The following is a 19,307-nucleotide window of genomic DNA, read 5'->3' on the forward strand; positions in this document are numbered from 1 at the left end:
TCCCAAAATAACTATCCAATCTGGTAGTATTGAAAATAAAATAAAGTCTTAATACAAAATAGGAAAATGGTGTTTCCAACTATAATTTGTGTGCAATAGGTCTTCAAAACGTCCTATAATAAATTGCCTATTTGAATTTCATGACAAGGCAGAATGTTCCAGAACGTCGGCAGTGCAGGTGCCTCAACTTCAAGCCCGATTACAACCTTGATGCGAGAGTATCCTCCAAACTCAAAACATTAAAGTGTAGATCTCTTTGTTAGTGCCACAAAATTTTGAATCATCTCAATCTGAGCTTGGATGAGAGAGTTATGTCCAGATTACGAAACGACGTTGAAACTCCGAATTCACTTAATAGTTCCGTTTTGCAATTAATGCCTCCATTTGCATCCTAAATCAAATAGAATAATAATGAGTACATTAGGTAGCAAATAAGTATAAAAGACTGACATTAAGGGGGTAATATGATATTTTGCATTCTCATCATTTACGGACTATGTGAATTCCACACTCACATGCACAAATGTAAATCAAATTCTCTAAGTTGAAACTGCCTTCCCAGGCTATGAATCTAGTTTTTCCTATTAAACTTCCGCACCAACAAATTGAAGATAATAAGTCCAAGTTCATTAAGCTAAGGGAATCCTAGATTGATTCATTGATTCTCAATCTATCTCTAGCATTTAATACAACAATGGTGATACACAAAGAAGCTCAATATGATTCATTTCTCAATCTCATCATATTCATCCAATAAATTCCATTTAAAATAGAATAACCACACAATCTATGCAATAGAATATGGAAATGGCAATAATCAATTCATTGACCGATAGAAATCCAAACTTAATCAAAACCCTAACCCAAAATGGGTTAGTTCATAACTAAATCAAAACACACAGCAAGAAAAACAATAAACAAAATCTTCAACATATTAAAATGCAGAGAAAAGAATAGAGATCTCTCCTAGTTGAAGAATCCACAAGATTCAAGCCCAAATCTTCTCTCTAAAAATCAAATCTTATCCAAAACTCAATGAGAACAAACGAAAAATGGACCACCTCCTACGAAAATGGTCAAGTTTTTCTTTTATACCTCGCCCAAAGACCTAAAACTTTCCTAAAATAAAACTGTGCATTTTGGAAAAACTAAAATTCGCAGACTTCGCCGCGACGAAGAAAGAGTTTCGCCGCGGCGACGAGGTAAAAATGAATCTCGTGCTTAACAGTTTTCGTTGCGGCGAACCTTCATGAAGAATTCTAAAATTACATAATTGCCCTCCGCTTGCTTCTTTGCTTGAATCTTCGATCTTCGATGCTCTCCCATGGGAACAAGCTTATAGTGCTGCACTCTACTTCAGAACTCTCCCAACTTCTGAGATCCGCTTACTTCTGAGTCCAAAAACTCCAATTCGCTCATTATTTGCTCAAAATGTCCATTTTGGCCTGAAACACAAAATGTAAAGAATTAAGTAGTAATTCGGGCATAAATGAACTAAGAAGTATCTAAAATTTGGCCTAAAAGCCTAAATAAAATAGTATAATCCTCGGATTGTCAAATACCCCCAAACTAAAGACATGCTCGTCCCCGAGCATCAAGTACAAAACTCAAAGAAAGAAAACACAACACAACAAAACTGGAAATGAGCAAACAAAAATTAGACTCAACTCAACATACGAATTGCCTAGAATTTATACAAGTCTCAAAGGTTGTTGAAAAATTATTACTAGAAAAATGTTCAACACTCCAAGAAGTTATAAGTTGCATCGACTATCTTTCTCTATTGGTCCCCCGAGTAGTTGATCCCCACTTCAATCCATCTTCCGACTTCCCGGGTTATTTTATGCAGACATGCAAAGTTTATCAAATGGCGGCAGACTCCATAAGCCTAAATATCGAACTACTCTCCACTAATGAGGATTAGACATCGCTAAAAATCAAAAGGTCTTTCCAAGCTTTTAACATTAGGCTCGGGTAGTGGGCTCCAAAGGAAAGCAAAGGATAAACAAACAAGAGAACTTGGTTTCCTTAAAGCAAACACTAAGACTTAATCCAACTCCCACTTCCTAACACTAAGACTTAATCCAACTCCCACTTGCTTTCTCAACCATCACTCAAAATGTCAACCATTTAACAACCTTCAACCATGAAAAATTCTTATTTTTGCTATTGTAATGCAATTCTCGAAATTTTTTTTTTTGTTTTTTTTTTGGGAAATAACAACAATCTCAAATTGAGGTTAATTACCTCTCTTATTCTTCTTGCCCTTCTCAAAACCCCCAAACTATTCTTTTAGTTCATTCACACAACTCTTTTCTTTGTGTTTGCATTAGGTCCAAGATTCTCCTAAAGGGTATATTAAAGTGTTTAGGGTAATTGGATTGGACAATTTTTGGTTTGCAAGGAAAATAAAGCAATGATGATCTCATAAGGCTCAAATGGATGACTAGGGAAAGCTTCATTCATGTGTCGGCTGGAAAGGCTCAAACGTTCTGAAAAATGCCTAAATCATTTCCTCAACAATGTCTATTCCTAGAATTTCACCTCAAGCATTTCTCTACTAGGTTCTAGAGTCCACCAACATTATCAAAACTTTACCTAACCACATAAAATAAATCTAAGCATGCCAGAATAAATGAAAATGGTGGTTGAACCACTCAACAAACCTCAATCAAAATTCAGTCAATCAACATAAACTTGAAGCAATGCTTAACATTTTTCAACAATAAAATCCCAATAACCCTATTCTCATCATCGATTTATACAATTCATCATTGGCATACAAAACAAAACATGAAAATAAAATAAACACAGATAAAAAATTTGAAATTTTTCCTACCCCCAAACTAAAGATGACATTGTCCCCAATGTCACATTATGCGCAATTTAAGAATAGAAAAATAGAAATCTACAAAGGTACGAGATGGTTCCCTAATTAATCCGTGAAGTTGAAGTTCCACTCAACAGCATGCACACTCGGTCATTGGCTTTTTCATCACCAAATTCTGAAAAACAATTGAAAAACTATGGTGGCCACTATGTTAGAAAAATTCACTGACTAACTCTTTCTTATGGCAATAGAATAGAGCAATAATGCATTCTCATAAGTCACCATACTATAGTGCGTCTCCGGCATCATCCTCACACAAATAAAGTGCTGCCACAACCGAGCCACCAGTGTCAAATTAGTTCCCTTGATGCTCTTCCTACCTTTTTTTTTTTTTTTTTGAAATCTCCCAAGTGGTATCCGGTTTTGTAATGACCAAAAGAATAATATCATCCTCAAACTGTGTCTTCCTAAAATCCTCATAATCATTACGGTTAATCTTAGGCAGGTTATAAAAATCATTGATGACCTTCACATTAAATGCCACATCAGTACCCCTCACAAACACAGCACCAGATTCACACTCCGGGAGGTTGGCATAAAACTCTCACACTATCAGCTCTATGGCCGCATGTGCAGGTTCACTCATAAACAATTCCCAACGTCTCCCTCGACTCCAATGCTTAGCCTAGCTCACAGTCAATCCACGCTCAGAAATAAATCCTTTATCTTTCCTTTGGATTGTCCCTTCATATTATTTTCGAGCCTCGTCATTCACAAATCGGTTGTCCACTTTTCTTCCTTTTCCTTTCCCTTTCCCTTTGGATAACATTTTTAGTGGCATTTTTTTCCCAAACTACCAATCAACTCAACAATTCAACACAATAATTCAACTCTAAGCACCCTACGACAACCACAATCAATCATGCAATAAAAACAACACTTCCAAAATTTGCACCTAGACCCCCAAAATTACTCTTCTTCCAACTCAACCAAACACTCCAAAATTCGAAACCCAAACTCCTCAACACCACACAATTCACAATCTACACTTCCTCAAACAAAATCAAAGCACAAAAACACTACCAATCCACAACTCAATCAACAATCAAAATTTTCAGATCTCCAACTCTAAACTTGAAATTGTGCAATTAAAAGCTTAGGGAACTTGAAATCTTATCAAAACTAGGGAGTATTCACCACCAAATTAGCCAAAATCAGCCTAGATTGCAAAATCCTCAAATTCTTGAATCCACAATTTTCTTCAATTTTTCGCAAAGATCTTTGTTAGAACGGGTTGTTTTGGTGTTTAAAAAGGTCAAGGAGTGAGAAACTTTGCTGAGAAATCACTAGGAAGGCTCTGGATCGAAGATGGAAAAGGTTTTCTCTCGGTTGTGTTTGAAATGCGTTGCAAAAAATGAAAAGTCATGATGCGTATTTATAAAAAGTAGGTTTCACCGCGGCGAAGAACGAGCTTCAATTCAAAAACCCTAGATTTTAAACCCAGTCGATGCCTTACAGAAGCTCATCGCCTCGGCAAAGAACAAGCTTCGCCACGGTGAATTTTCCTTAGTGAATTTCGCCCAATTTGCTTCGCCGCGGCGAAACAAAATTCTTTGCTGCGGTGGAAAAATACAGAGGCTCATCGCCTCAAAGAAAAAATTACTTCGCCGTGGTGAAGTCTAGGACTTTTCGACTTCCAATTTTTGCAAAATGTGCTTCGTCGCAACAAAAACTGGAAGAATTTCATTTTTCGCCTTGATTCGATAATTCACTTGAAACACCCAAAAACACTCAAATTAAACTTCATCTCAAAATCATAAGAAAACTAAACAACTTCAAAACAATAAATAAACAACATCAATTAGAAACACTTGGGTTGCCTCCCAATGAGCGCTTGTTTATAGTCGGAAAGCTCGACTTTCTCAAGTTCTCGTGTCAATCCGGACTATCCAAATACATCAACTCCCAAGCATTGTCTTTGCACGAAACTTCACTTGTTGATGATTTTTGTCACATGGGGCCTTTGTTGAGAGCTTAGCCACCCATTTCCATTCCTTGGTCATTCCTTTCATGGCTTGAACATTCTTACCAACAGCTTCCGTTTTCTTGATTTTTCTTCACCCTTTTTGAGCGGAGGAATCCATCCCTTGTGAGGATACATGCTTAGTTGTGGCCCATCTTGGAATGGTGTAAAATTCTCTGGGTTGTGGTCCTCCTCATTGAATCACCTTGACTTGACCGTGCATCCTTTAATTGACGAATTAGGATCGTTAAGTTAGGAAGTTTCAATTGTTGACTGACCCACTGAATCAATTTTGAAACATGACTCTTGCTTCAGTGGAGCTTTCAAAGACTCAAGGACATTGAATGTCACTTCCTCATCTTGCATCCTCATGATCAACTTCCCCTCTTGAACATCAATCAAAGCTCTTCGGTTGCCAGAAATGGTCGTCTCAGGATGAGAGGAATCTCTTTATCTTCTTCCATATCAAACACAAAGAAATCAGCCAAAAAAATAAATTTGTCCACTTTGACCAACACATCTTCAATAATGCCCCTAGGATGCTTTATAGATCTATCTGCAAGCTGCAAGCATATTGTTGTTGGCTTCACTTCACCAATTCCTAATTTCCTGAAAACAAAAAAAGGCATAAGATTTATGCTTGCACCTAAATCACATAAAACTCTATCAAAAGTGATGTCTCCTATAACACAAGGAATAGTAAAACTCCCTGAATCTTTGAGTTTCGGGGGTAGCTTCTTTTGGAGAATGGCGCTGCACTCCTCCATGAGCATCACCGTTTCCTCATCTTCTAACTTCTTTTTGTTTGATAAAATCTCCTTGGGAAATTTTGCGTAGCTCGGCATCTGTTGTAATGCATTTGCAAAAGGAATGTTAATGTGCAATTTTTTAAATACATCAAGAAATTTAATGAACTGCTTATGTTGTTTTTCTTTTATGAGCCTGTGAGGAAAAGGCACCGGAGGTGTGTGATGTGCCAATTTTGGTGGTATCTCAGGAAATGGCAATTTTTCTTTCTTTTGCCTTTGCCTTTCTTCCCACTTTTGTTCATCTTTCCTAGAACTGGTTGGCTCCTCTTCAACAATTATCTCTTCGTCTACTTCTTCATCAGAATCTTCCTTTTCTTTTGGTGGGCTTCTTTCTTTCCTTGATTGTTCCACCTCTTCCAAGACTGTCCCACTTCTCAAAGTTATTGCGTTCACTTGCTCTTGTGGGTTAGTCACTGTGTTGCTTGGTAGGGACCCTTGTGGTCTCTCATTTAGCTTTTCAACCAATTGCCCCACCTGTACCTCCAAGTTCCAAATGGACGCCCCTTGATTTCTGAAATTCGTCCTCGTCTCATTCATAAAACCTGTGGTCTCTTGCATAAACTTTCCAAACATGTCCTCTAATTTTGTCACTTTTTGCTCTCCTGGTTGATTGTTCGCCCCTGTTTGATTGTTTGGCAATGCTCTTTGGTTCCATTGACTGTTCTGCTGATTCTATTGATTCTGATTGCCCCAACATAGGTTCGGATGATTCTTCCAACCAGGATTATATGTGTTAGAGTACGAATTGTTCGGTTGCCGTTGATTTCCTGCCAAGTAGTTAACCTGCTCCGATGAAGATGCTAAAGTAAACGTGTTCCCCACTTGACATTCACTGCTCATGTGATTACCTGCACAAAATTCACAAGTTAGTTGAGGTGCTTGAATGGAATTTACCTGCATACTTCCCAACTGTTTCTGAAGTGCTGTCAATTGGGCTGAAATGGCTGTATATGCATCAATTTCATGAAGACCTATAGATTTCTTCGGCTGCACCCTCTCATTAGGTCTTTGATAATTATTGCTTGCCAGAACTTCAAGCAACTTGTGAGCTTCTTCTGGAGTCTTATTTTGCAGTGCTCCTCCCAATGCTGCATCCACCTTAGTTTGCACATTCACCATCAATCCATCATAAAATGTTTGGACTTGCATCCAAACTAGCAACCCATGATGTGGACACCTCCTTAGTAATTCTTTGTATCTCTCCTGAGCCTCATACAATGATTCCGACTCTTTCTGTAGAAACGATGTGATATCATTTTTCCGCTTTGCCGATTTTGCTAGAGGAAAGAATTTGGTCAGGAACTTCTATGCTAAATCGTTCCACGTTGTAATCATTCCTGTTGGTAATGTCATTAACCATCCCTTAGCTTTATCCTTCAATGAAAACAGGAATAGTCTCAATCTGATGGCATCATCTGACACTCCGTTTGAAAGTATCACAAATCTCCAAAAAATTGGCAATGTGTAGATTTGGATCTTCCTTCAAATTCCCCTGAACTGTACTGACTGCTGGATCATTTGGATGATTGCCGGCTTTATCTCAAAGTTGTTGGCTTGCACTACTGGTCTAGTTATACTCGACCCACTGCCATCAATTGAGGGAACTGAAAATCCCTTAATGTTCTTATTTATGCCATCTCTACAACTATGACTTCTGGTTCCACTATAGCCTCTTTTTCTCTTCTTTCTCTGTTAAGTCTTCGAGTGCTTCTTTCAATCTCTAGATCAACAAGAACCACTAGTTGATGTCTTGCTCTTCGCATAAACTACACAGAAAAATAGAAAAAGTAAGATCACAAACCAACCTAAAAGAATAACAAAAATTAAACAAACAACAATTAAGCAAAAATAAAGCTCCAATCTAGCTAACACAAGAAAAATTTAATGTTAACACAAAACTCAATCCCCGGCAATGGTGCAAAAAACTTGATGCGTTATTACTACAACATGCAAAAATAGCAAGTGCACTAGTCGCACAAAGTAATAAAGTGATGAGTGAGTATTGTTCCCACGAGGATTGGTTGCTAAGCACTAATTTTCGTAAGTGTTTTTTCAAGTTGGAGCAATCGAATTTGTTTGGATTAATGGGAGAGAATTAAACTAAACCTAAAACAAAATATGCCAAGTGCTAAAAACTAAATTATGAAAGCAAGGATTAAAAACAAGGGTAATATCAATTAAACAAACGGGTAGGGTTTTGACTTCATTCGGACTCTATGGATGAATTCTACGGACTATGTTAATTCCACACTCACATGCACAAATTGTAAATCAAATTCTCTAAGTTGTTAAACATGCCTTCCCAGGCTATGAATTCCTAGTTTTCCCTATTAAACTTCCGCACCCAACAAATTGAAGAATAATAAGTCCAAGTTCATTAAGCTAAGGGAATCCTAGATTGATTTCATTGATTCTCAAATCTATCTCTAGCATTTAATACAACAATGGTGATTACCCAAGAAGCTCAATATGATTCATTTCTCAATCTCATCATATTCATCAAATAAATTCCATTAAAAACAGAATAACCACATAATCTATGCAATAGAATATGGAAATGGCAATAATCAATTCATTGATCGATAGAAATCCGAACTTAATCAAAACCCTAACCCAAAATGAGTTAGTTCATAACTAAATCAAAATACACAGCAAGAAAAATAGTAAACAAAATGTTCAACATATTAAAATGCAGAGAAAAGAGTTGAGATCTCTCCTAGTTGAAGAATCCACAAGATTCAAGCCCAAATCTTCTCTCTAAAAATCAAATCTTATCCAAAACTCAATTAGAACAAACGAAAACTGGACCACCTCCTACGAAAATGGCAAAGTTTTTCTTTTAAACCTCGCCCAAAGACCTAAAACTTTCCTAAAATAAAACTGTGTGTTTTGGAAAAACTAAAATTTGCAGACTTCGCTACGACGAAGAAAGAGTTTCGCCGCGGCGACGAGGTAAAAATGAATCTCGTGCTTAACAGTTTTTGCCACGGCGAACCTTTATGAAGAATTCTGAAATTATAGAATTGCCCTCCGCTTGCTTCTTTGCTTGAATCTTCGATGCTCTCCCATGGGAACAAGCTTCATAGTGCTTCACTCTGCTTCAGAACTCTCCCAACTTCTGAGATCCGCTTACTTTTGAGTCCAAAAACTCCAATTCGCTCATTATTTGCTCAAAGTGTCCATTTTGGCCAGAAACACAAAATGTAAAGAATTAAGTAGTAATTCGGGCATAAATGAACTAAGAAGTATCTAAAATCTGGCCTAAAAGCCTAAATAAAACAGTATAATCCTTGGATTATCAGTACGCGATATTAGAAGCGTACCGTTATATGCTTGAGTTGACAAACCAAGGTAGCAAGACGGCTTTGAAGTGGGACAAGAATATGAGGTTTAAATATTTTTTTATTGCTCACGATTCTGCTATAAAAGGTTTTGTAAACATGAGAAAGGTGTTGGCTATTGATCGTTTCTTTTTTATGAGAAAGTATAGAGGTACATTGTTGGTGGCCATTGCACTGGACAACGAGAATCACACATATCCTGTTGCATGGTGTGTGGCTGACTTTGAGAACGACAAGTCGTGACTTGGTTTTTTCAGCAATTACATACGATAGTGCTTGACAGTGATTAGTTGTGCATAATATTCGATAGGCACAGCTCTATAAAGAAGAGGATTGCCACTATTTACTAATGCGTGTCTACTACAACATGCAATATGCAGCAAGTATACTAATCGCACAAGTAATATAATGATGAGTGAGTATCATTCCCACGAGGATTGGTCGTGTAACGCCCCATTTGAGATACATAACCATTATTTATGTTATGGCCTCAAGGTTTACTGAATTGCCCCTAAATGAGGTTGTATCTTATTCATGTTGTTTGGTTGGCCTTTGGTTGAGTTTATGTTTTGGGTTTGGTTGAGTGTTTACCCTGTAATTGATAAAGACTTAGCGGATTTTGGAGTTGCAATCTTCGCCGGGGCAAAGAATAGTCTTCGCCCCGGCAACGTTGGCTTTATGTATGACGGTGTCGGCTTTAGCAATATTTTCTTATATGCAGATCTGACAAGCAGATTGCTTAAGCGACCGAAGATCGCTTAAGCGATCTGATTAAGTTATTATGTTTCTCTTTTGTGGTCCATTAAACTGATTTTATATCCCTGTATTTCCAGCTATGTCATCAAGAAGAAGGATGAAATCGAGAGAATTGCCAAGGCCAACCGTTGAAGAGTTGTTGGTTTCAATTTTTTATGTTTTAATTTTTATTGTTACCTTAAATAAATCATCCTTTATAACATATTAAATCAAATTAATTATTTTTCATTTTCATCAATTTTAAAAAAGGTTTAAATTAGTAAAATTTCGCATATTATCTCTGTACAACACTGATAGCTGCCCAAAGAAGCAAGACAAGCAAAATAAATATTATCAACATCATTGTCGTATCAAGACAATCAATCAATCAATCAATTTACTGAATTAGTCATGAGTGTGGCACGTTAGTAGAAACATACCTCATTTCACAAATATGGATGGTTATGATTGAATATAAAGCTAAGCCACAATACAGAATATAATTTATCACTTAAACGTGCACAATATCAAAAGATCGGCGAGATAAGAAGAAAAATGGCCTTGGTCACTTAAACGATCAAGAATCGCTTAAGTGACCAAGGCCAAAAGTGAAGAATTGCTTAAGCGACCAAGGGTAAAAGTGAAGAATCGCTTAAACGAGATCTTAGATTGATTAAGTGATCGTGCATCTGGCAGATCTTGATTCTGCCCTGGACTTGATTGCTTAAGTGACCAAGGGTAAAAGCGAAGATTCACTTAAGCGAGACCATAAATCGCTTAAGCAATCCCAAATTGCTTAAGCAACCAAGGGTAAAAGCGAAGATTCGCTTAAGCGAGACCATAAATCGCTTAAGTGATTGTGCATCTGGGAAGATCTTGATTCTGCCTCGGACTTGATCGCTTAAGCGATCCTAAATCGCTTAAGTGACCAAGGGTAAAAGTGAACAATCGCTGAAGCGATTGTGCATTTGGGAAAATATTGATTCTGCCTTGTACATGATCACTTAAACAACCAAGGGTAAAAGTGAAGCATCACTTAAGTGATCCTGATCCTTGCTTGTACGTAATCGCTTAAGCAACTAAGTCTGAACATACTAGATCACTTAAGAGAGACCTATGATCGCTTAAGCAATCCACTGTAGTCGGATGACCTTTATTCTGCCTTTGACAAGATCACGTAAGCAATTTATTATTGCTTAAGCGACTAAGGCTAAATAGACAGGATCTTTTAAGTGAAACCATATATCGCTTAAGCGACCAAGGCTAAATAGACGGGATTGCTTAAGTGACACCATATATCGCCTAAGCGATTAAAGGTAATTTACTTTGATACTTTAAAAATATTCTATACTTTAATATTTATTTTCCATGTTTATGTACCATGTTTAAGTATAGACATAAAAGAACTAATTTAATTAAAATATAATTTTGAAAAAAAAAATGATTAAGTGATATAAATAATCAAATCAATTGACACAAGACAGATCATGGTCCACTGAACTAATCGTACAATCAAAATTGAAGCTTATTTCAGTCTAATCATTCTCAAATACATCATCCATATTTATGAAATCAGGTATGTTTCTACGAACGTGTCATGCTAGTGCGCTATGACATTCATCCATATATCATATGGTTGTAACCTTAATATGTGTTGATGGAATTAGGTTGCAAATAATCCTTCTTAATTGGCCTTAATAAGTGTTGCTAACTGATGTCGCTTAACATTAACGTTAATAATCATGTGATGTTGTGAACGTCCAAAGTTCACATTAACGTCACTTTATATGGGACAACCTATTCCAAAAAAAAAAAAAAAAAAAAAAAAAAGGAATCGCTTAAGCGATTCTATCATCACTTAAGCGATCCAGTGTTGATAAGCTTTCATCACTTAAGCGATAGTGTTAATCGCTTAAGCGATCTTGTGAAAGGCAATAAAAATAATCCGAATACACTAGATCGCTTAAGAGATTTCATTTCTCGCTTAAGCGATATTGTGTATTTAGCCTTAGTCGCTTAAGCGATATGGTACCGTCGCTTAAGCGATCACATACAAGCAAGAATCAAGATCACTTAAACGATGCTTCACTTTTACCCTCGGTTGTTTAAGTGATCATGCACAAGGCAGAATCAATACCTACCCAGATGCACGATCGCTTAAGCAATTTACTTTCTCGCTTAAGCAATTGTTCGTTTTTAAGCGATCAAGTCCGAGGTTGATTTTTGCTAAGGTTATTTTAAGGAAAATGTGAAGAAAATGCCTTAAATTAAGGGTAAAATGGTCTTTTCACTCAAAATTAGTTGAAATTGTGGGGAGTGAAAAGAGATAGAATTTCATGGAGAATGCAATAAAAATGAGGGCATTATGGTAATTGACTAAGGGACATAGATGAAATTTTAAAGAAAGTGCAGGGCCACAAAATGGGAAACTATATATAATTTTTATGTATATCAAATTGAAGAGTGAAACCTAGCCACTCTTACCAATATGCACGCCACTTCACCTCCATATTCTCTCAAATCCTTAATTCTTCTTCAAAGGAAATTCAAAAGTTTTGGGTGTTTTTTAGTAGATTTTCAATCTTAAGCTTCTAAGGTAAGATCCTTGCACTAAGAAGTGAATTAGCTTTTAAAGTGTGATTTTGATGGTTTTTGCTCATAGGATTTAAGAGGAAAGAGTTGATCAAGGAGATTCTTAAAGGGTTGAATTTGCTCATATCAAAGGTAAGTAAATCCCACCTAAGTGTGATTTAAGTTATGTTGTGTAGAGAATTTTCTTTGTGCATATATATATGTTTATGTGGAATTGTTGATGGATTTGGTGTTGAATAAAATTAGAATCTATCCATGAGAAGTTGGGTTGGTGTATGTGATACTTGATGAATGTTTGGTTGAGATTTGGAAGGTTGAAGTGAAAATTTGAAGCATGTATTTTAGGCAGATTTGGATTTAATTATGGAGGAGTTATTCAAGTTTGGTGGCCTAAAATAGAGATAGAAGTGTAGCCAAATTAGTGTTGATTTGTGACAATGAATTGTTTGATGAAATGCACAGGAGAAGTGCATGTAGAGTATGATTATGTGTTACCTTGGGAGTGTTTGTAGATGGTAGAGAATGACATGTTGGCACCATAATGCATAATTGCATTTAAATATGTAAATTTAGAAAGAATTATAGCATGAAACTCTTACATGCATATATATTCATAGAGCATGAAAAAGCCCTATATGTTAAAGAGAAAATATAAATAAGTGAGAATATTAAAGGTATTCAATCAAAAATTTTACCTAAGAAGTGTAATAAAAACAAAAAAAAAAAAAAAAAAAAAAAAAAAAAAAAAAAAAAGGAGAGAGAGAGAAGTTTGTTCCGAGTATACTAGCTAGAAAGAAAGCATTACAGGCTATCGAAGTGTTGAACGACCCTGTCGAAAGGCAGTGACTAATCTCACTTGTCAAGGTTGTTTGGTGACAATCTAGTGCAACACATAGGTGCTTGCTGTTGTTAGAGTAGGTGCCCTAGAGCCAATCAATCATTGTAGAATGGACTCTTTGTAATAATGTTCATTGATCAATAAAAGGCTTTTTATTCTATATCACGTAAATCACCATTGTATGTATTGATATATGTCCTTAGAATGGTAGAACCGTGACGAGGGTATCAAGTGTTTCAAATCTTGATAGTGAGAACCTTATGAGCAAATAAGGTGGCCATTCTAGAAATGTCCATAGCCCCAGTATTACTCTGAAGTAAGGGCACATATAATACGGTAAGGCTATCATAGTATTGAACGACCCTGTCGAAAGGCAGTGACTGATCTCACTTGTCAAAGTTGTTTGGTGACAACCTGGTGCAACACATGGGTGCTTGCTGTAAGCGAATACACCGCAGCAAGTTCACTGGATTAACCCACTAAAGGATTCCATATGGATGGTAACCCCAGTGTCTATGGAACAAATCCTCTAACGAATGGTGGTGCATGTGATCCTTAGACTTGAGATCACCAGAGCGTCTTGTGCACCGATTGGTGTAGTTTGACACTAGCCTAACGCAGTTCTTTTCAAAGCTATCAATACAATGGTGATTGGTTGCATCAAGAAGTGTATCAAGACTATGGTGGATAGACAGAGGATTCATCACTCCCGGATATGGGAGAAGTTATCTCACGGTGCAATTCAGTAAATGGTAATGATACTAAAACTATGGCCACAGTGGGATTGAGTTGTTGCTCTATAATGCAGGTCATTGGTCCAATAACTGAATACACAATATCAAAAGTAGTTGAAGGTTGACACTATTTCTATGCCTCGGTCTCGTCGAGATAACAGATGATGATAGGATCGAATTGTACGGTAACCATATCGTTGACAGGTAGATACTTTACTGAATCCGAATCTATCGGGTGGCCATGATGCCTTGCTAGGGGCCAATCTTGGTTTGTGTATAGTGAGACGATTAATTGGTGTTAATCACAATACTATACACTACCGGTATGATGAGGAGCCTATGGGTCACACATATAGAAGATAATTTAAGACTCAGGAAGTAAGAAGGGTGATTTCATCTTTTTAGGTAAAAGGGTATTTTGGTAATTTCACAGTGGAATTAAATTTGCTGAGGTCGTAGCCTTTATTTAATTCGTTAGAAAAAATTAAATATGTGAGATTACGTTTAAATATGTGTTCACATATATTTAAATAAGTTTATCATTATTGTTAAATGTTAATATATTAATTGATTTTAGTTGAGATAATGATGAACTAATATTAAAATATCTAATTGGTGTTTGGAAATATGGGGTGTTTGAGTTGGAGCCCAAGCATATTCCATAAGGGAATAAGGCAATTAAACTTGCACTATAAAAGAAAAAGGTTTCTTTGTGAATAAGTCAAATTTATAATTCATTCATTCATTGAAAAAACAAAAACCTCCAGCCCCAAAATACTCTCCCACACTAGACTTGGTTTTTGATTGAAAATCAAATACATTTCATTTCTTATTTGTTCTTAAGACTAAAGAGGATCTAGCAAATCCTTCTTTAGTTCCCTGCGATTATCTTCATGTGGACTATATCGGTTCGATCCTACACTTGGGTTGGTAGCAAAATATGTTCAGAGACAAAGTTGGAAGAGCCTCCAAACGTGCGTATGATTTCTTAAACTCTAAACTATTTTTCTGCAAATTCTAGTTTTTATAAACTATAAATTTGTGCCCTGATCTTGGTTCTATGGAACGATCCATGTTGTTATTAATTTTTGTTTTCTGCTGCCTCAATGGATCATTTCCTAACAGTGGTATCAGAGCCTAGGGTACCAGATTTTACAGTTTTATGTGGATGGTTGATTACATGTATTTGATTGATAATATGTTGCCTTAAAAAATCTAAATAAAATCTACCTTAAAAGCATGTTTTAAGAAATCAGTAAATCTATTCATTTTAATTTGTTGATGATATGCAAGTTTGGTATATTGGGTGATGGATTTTTGTTGAAATTAGTGTTTATGATTGATTACAAAATCCGTTTGGTGTATTTTTGGTGACTGGATGAACTGATCCAGAGCTACAAATCAGTGTATGCTCGCTGCGGCGAGATAACCCATTGCCGGGTGTGCATGTTTGGCTTTCACGCTGATTGCAAATCAGCGCTTGCCGCGACGATATAAACCATCGCCGTGGCGATCGTCCTTAGGACGAAGCTGTACGAAATCAGCGCTCACCGCGGCGATATAACCCATCGCTACGGCGATCGCACGTTGAGCATGAATGTCAAGTTAATCACTGCACGCTGCGGCAATCTAACTCTTTTCCACAGCGAGCGCACTTCCGAGTGCATAGGGGCTAGATTGTAAATTTTCAAAACTTTTAGACCAAATTGCAGATCTACAAATTATCAGGGGGTAATTAAATTAACCCACTAATTTCAAAAATTGATTGTTTTTGAAATGTATGCTATGTACTTGTTTGTATATTGCATGGTGAGCAGTACATGAGCCTTAGACCTATGGTGAATGTTTTAAAATTTTAGGTATGTATGGTTGTAATTTATTAAATAGGGCCTGCGTGTCTTGCCTTTCTCCTCTTCTTGATGTACATTCTCTTCTCATCTCATTCCTCTCGAATGTAAATCGAGGTTTCTAAATTTATTGATGTAAAGAATTTTTGTATAATTATTATTGTTGTAAATTTAGAATGGTGTTTTGTAATGTACTTGAAGATGGATCAATGAAGAGACAATTATACTTGAAGACTAAAGATTTTATTACAGGACCCCTAGGTGACCCACCGATTCTTCTAGGCTCGAGAAAATCGGTTTTAGTTGGGCCATGTACCAGAACATTTTAATATTTTGTTTAGAATGCATGATAAGGTTGAATGTTTAATAACATGCCAAACAATGTCATTCTAACAAAGATAATAATTTGGTGAGACTTTAAATAACAAACCCTTAATTAAAGTATATTAAGTCACGTAAGCTTTCCATCACCATGGTTTTAATCAAACAACTATTTTTCGAAACCTTATTCGCCAAAGCGAAGGGTACACTTCTACCAGTGGGAGGTTAAAATGCATTGGAGTTTTCCTTAATGGTGATAGGTCGACTTAAAATGACGGTTTTGCTTGTTTGCCAAAGCGAAGGGTACACTTCTACCAGTGGGAGGTTAAAATGCATTGGAGTTTTCCTTAATGGTGATAGGTCGACTTAAAATGACGGTTTTGCTTGTTCACAAAAGCGAAGGTTGATAAATGCATCATAGGCATAGTAGAGAAGTACACATATTGTGTGTACGTGGTGGCATGTAGTGCCCACTCTACTGATATTGAGAATCACACTTGAGGACAATTGTTGGAGCCATTGGATTGTGTGATTGGCTTGTTGGCTTCTTCACATTTGAGGTTGATAGCAGGAGCTATCAACTAATGTGGATTAAGTTTGTTGGCCTACCTAATCAACTCATTTTGGCTTGTTCGTCAAAGCAAAGGTTTGAAATGGGCAGGATGGGATCTCGGTCCACTAGGAAAGTCAACGGGCTTTCCCGAGTTAATAGTGAAGGCTATTGAGTTGAGTAAAATAGTGGGAGCTTCATTTAATAAAAGACCATATTAAATAATAATGAACATGGCAATAACGGTTACTTATTCTGCACTTGTAGATTCATTTAAAATTGAGCAAAATGATCCCAACATCATTGCGACAAATCATGGAACTGGGAGAAAAATGGAATGGTGAAAATTTCATTGACTGGTATGGAAGTATAAACAATTTACTTCAGTCAAGCGATATATTATACACCATTGAGCAAGCTCTATCACCAAAGCCTACTGATAGTTCTATCCATGAGACTGGATATATATATGTGAAGCATACACATATGCAAAAGCAAAAATGACTAGATACATTGTGCTTGCATCAATGGCACCATTACTGCGACAGCGGTGCCAGAAAATGGATTTAGCTTCTATTCTTCATTTTCTTCAGAGAAATGAGAAGCATATGGTGTCTCGGTCGTTATTCAAATGTAGGATGGAAGAGGGTACCAAAATTGGCGATCATATACTCAAGTTGACCGAGTATATGAACAAGCTTGAGATTTTGGGATGTGGACTTAATGAAGGTTTAACGATAAACCTAATATTACAGTCTTTGCCAGATTATTTTTCTCAATTTGTCTATGACTTCATTGAGGAAGATAAGAAGAACAACTTTTCCAAGCTTCTAGATTTGTTAAAGGCTACTGAGTCAGGCATGAAAATGTTAGAAACATTGACGTTGGTTGAAGCCAGCTCAAGTGAAAAGGAAAGGGCTCAGAAGTCATTGGAAAGAACTGTTACAGAAAGGAAAGTTGTTTGTCCTCACTATGGGAATCCTAGCCATTGGAGGAAACATTGCAAGACCTTTCTAGCAAGAGGTAAGAAGAATATTACTTCTTTGTCAGGTAAGTTTTTTAGATCAACTTATCCCGTTAACATCTTGGGTTATTAACATAAGATGTGGTTCTCACATTTGACAGATGTGTAGGGACTACGGCAGAGTAGATTGCTAGCCGAGGGAGAGGTGGACCTACCAGTTGAAAATGAAGCAAGTCGCACTGCATTTGTTGTAAGATCTTATCGTCTGATTTAGCCGATTGGCTTGTTTCTTAGAACTAGTGGATTATTATGATTTTTCTTCAGTTTCTAGAAATTTTATTTCTGTGTCCACTTAGGACAAATGAGAGTATTAGTTTACTAATGGATTATTGTCCTTGAGTGTAAATAATCTTCTTTATGGAATTGTTTCATAATAATATGTTCTTAAGGAAGACAATAAGGATAATCTCAAAATGACAACTATGCCAACTTTGGCAAGTTGAGCTAAACATACCTAAAGGAATGTGGGATAGTATCACAGCTTACCCCTCCGTATACACCCCAACACAATGGAGTGTTAGAAAGAAGGAATAGGACCTTACTTGACATGGTTAGGTCCATGATGAGTTTTAGTGATTTACCTGCATCGTTTTGGGGTTATGCCCTAGAAATTGCGACTCACATTTCAAACCATGTGCCGTCAAAGTCTGTAGATAAGACTTCATATGAACTATGAAGTGGGCGAAAGCCCAACTTGTCTTATCTAAGGATTTGGGGTTGCGAAGCTTATGTTAAGAAATTGAATTTGAACAAGCTGGGCCCAAAATCCTGTAAATGTATATCAGTGGGCTATCCAAAGGAGACCAAAAGATACTACTTCTACCACCCAGAAGAGCACAAAATTTTTGTTGCTCGTTCTGGTGTCTTCCTATAAAAGGAATATTTTCTAAGAAGTACTAGTGGGAGAAAAGTAGAACTCGATGAAGTTCTAGAACCACAAAATATACTAGATGAAGGATGGGATGATATGCCACAGGAAGTGGTTGAGCATCATGAGGAGGTTACTCCACAAGCTGTGGATCAAAGTGAACCACCTTAGGTAGCACAAGAGCTACGTAGATTTGGGAGAGTACACCATGAGCTCGAGAGATACGGTTATCTCGTGACTCAACATGGTGATGTACTAGTTTACCAAGACGATGAGCACAGAACCTACAAAGACGCTATATCGGATCCAGATTCCGTTAAATGGCTTGAAGCCATGAAATCTGAGATGGACTCCATGTACCATAACCAAGTGTGGTCTCTGGTGGAACCACCTGAAGGGGTAAAACCCATAGGGTGTAAATGGGTCTTCAAGAAGAAGACTGGCATGGATGGCAAGGTGTATACTTATAAAGCACGACTGGTTGCCAAAGGTTTCAAACAAATTCATGGCATTGACTATGAAGAAACCTTTTCACCGGTTGCCATGATTAAATCCATCTGGATTATGCTTACGATTGTTGCATATCATGACTATGAGATTTGGCAAATGGATGTCAAAACATCTTTCCTGGACAGAAACCTTGAGGAGTATGAGTATATGACATAGCCTGATGGTTTCGTTCTTGATGGGCAAGCTGATAGGGTATGCAAGTTGCAAAGATCCATTTATGGACTCAAGCAAGCTTCAAAGAGCTGGAACATTCGTTTTTATGAAGTCGTAAAAGAATTCGGTTTT

The 19,307-nt window shown here is 36.9% G+C and overlaps 1 non-coding gene across 1 annotated transcript; it reads left to right on the forward strand.

Moving 5' to 3' along the window:
- Nucleotides 1-6,821: 6,821 nt before the first annotated feature.
- Nucleotides 6,822-6,928, forward strand: LOC116122096. Its single transcript, XR_004126837.1, has one exon. It is a non-coding gene; the product is annotated as a small nucleolar RNA R71 (small nucleolar RNA).
- Nucleotides 6,929-19,307: the final 12,379 nt, after the last annotated feature.

This window comes from Pistacia vera, unplaced genomic scaffold, assembly GCF_008641045.1.
Source record: "Pistacia vera cultivar Batoury unplaced genomic scaffold, PisVer_v2 Contig102, whole genome shotgun sequence".
NCBI lineage: Eukaryota > Viridiplantae > Streptophyta > Magnoliopsida > Sapindales > Anacardiaceae > Pistacia > Pistacia vera.